The 1,216-nt window shown below is 45.7% G+C and overlaps 6 non-coding genes across 6 annotated transcripts; all 6 read right to left on the bottom strand.

Annotated features, from left to right (window-relative positions):
- Positions 1–109: 109 nt before the first annotated feature.
- Positions 110–181, bottom strand: Pmar_PMAR017559. Its single transcript has one exon. It is a non-coding gene; the product is annotated as a tRNA-Thr (tRNA).
- A 101-nt stretch (positions 182–282) lies between these two features.
- Pmar_PMAR017558 lies at positions 283–354 on the bottom strand. The gene has a single exon. It is a non-coding gene; the product is annotated as a tRNA-Thr (tRNA).
- Positions 355–456: 102 nt separating this feature from the next.
- Pmar_PMAR017557 lies at positions 457–528 on the bottom strand. Its single transcript has one exon. It is a non-coding gene; the product is annotated as a tRNA-Ser (tRNA).
- Positions 529–630: 102 nt separating this feature from the next.
- On the bottom strand, positions 631–702 carry Pmar_PMAR017556. The gene has a single exon. It is a non-coding gene; the product is annotated as a tRNA-Thr (tRNA).
- A 102-nt stretch (positions 703–804) lies between these two features.
- Pmar_PMAR017555 lies at positions 805–876 on the bottom strand. Its single transcript has one exon. It is a non-coding gene; the product is annotated as a tRNA-Thr (tRNA).
- A 102-nt stretch (positions 877–978) lies between these two features.
- Positions 979–1,050, bottom strand: Pmar_PMAR017554. The gene has a single exon. It is a non-coding gene; the product is annotated as a tRNA-Thr (tRNA).
- Positions 1,051–1,216: the final 166 nt, after the last annotated feature.

Raw genomic sequence — 1,216 nt, 5'->3', positions numbered from 1 at the left:
AAGTGGCGCACAGATTAAGTATATGAATCAATAATTTTCCTGTCCCGTTCACAGAATGGGCCATCCTGCTCCTGGTTCTCGTACCAGGCCAGAAATTTATGGAGCTATAAGCCACTTGCCAGGATTGAACTGACGACCTTCTGCTTACAAAGCAGACGCTCTGCCACTAAGCTAAAGTGGCGCACAGAATAAATACATAAATCGATAATCTTTCTGTATCCTTTGCGGAGTGAGATGACCTGCTCCTGCTTCTCGTATCAGACCATAGATTTATGTGCTATCAGCCACTTGCCAGGATTGAACTGACGACCTTCTCCTTACAAAGCAGACGCTCTGCCACTAAGCTAAAGTGGCACATAGAGTGAGTACATAAATTAATAATCTTCCTGTATCCTTTGCGGAGTGAGCAAACCTGCTCCTGCTTCTCGTACCAGACCAGATATTTATGGTGTTATAAGCCACTTACCAGGATCGAACTGACGACCTTCTGCTTTCGAAGCAGACGTTCTGCCACTAAGCTAAAGTGACACACACACTAACTATATGAATCAATAATCTTCCTGTATCCTTTGCGGAGTGAGCAAACCTGCTCCTGCTCCTCATACCCGACTAGAGCCTAATGCTGTTGTAAGCCACTTGCCAGGATTGAACTGACGACCTTCTGCTTACGAAGCAAACGCTTTACCACTAAGCTAAAGTGACACACACACTAACTATATGAATCAATAATTTTCCTGTCCCCTTCACAGAATGGGCCATCCTGCTCCTGCTTCTCGTACCAGACCAGAAATTTATGGTGCTATAAGCCACTTGCCAGGATTGGACTGACGACCTTCTGCTCACAGAGCCGACGCTCTGCCACTAAGCTAAAGTGACGCAGAGAATAAGTACATAAATCAATAATCTTTCTGTATCCTTTGCGGAGTGAGCAGACCTGCTCCTGCTTCTCATACCCGACTAGAGCATAATGCAGCTGTAAGCCACTTGCCAGGATTGAACTGACGACCTTCTGCTTACGGAGCAGACGCTCTACCACTAAGCTAAAGTGACATACAGACTAACCATATGAATCAATAATTTTCGTGTCCCCTTCACAGAATGGGCATCTTGCTTCTGCCTCTCGTACCAGACCAGATATTTATGGTGTTTATAGCCACCTTGCCAGGATCGGACTGACGACCTTCTGCTTACAAAGCAAACGCTCTGCCACTAAGCT

Source organism: Perkinsus marinus, assembly GCF_000006405.1.
Source record: "Perkinsus marinus ATCC 50983 genomic scaffold scf_1104296964980, whole genome shotgun sequence".
Taxonomy (NCBI): Eukaryota; Perkinsozoa; order Perkinsida; family Perkinsidae; genus Perkinsus; species Perkinsus marinus.
The sequence above is the reverse complement of the archived record's forward strand: the minus strand, read 5'-3'. Positions and strand labels throughout refer to the sequence as shown.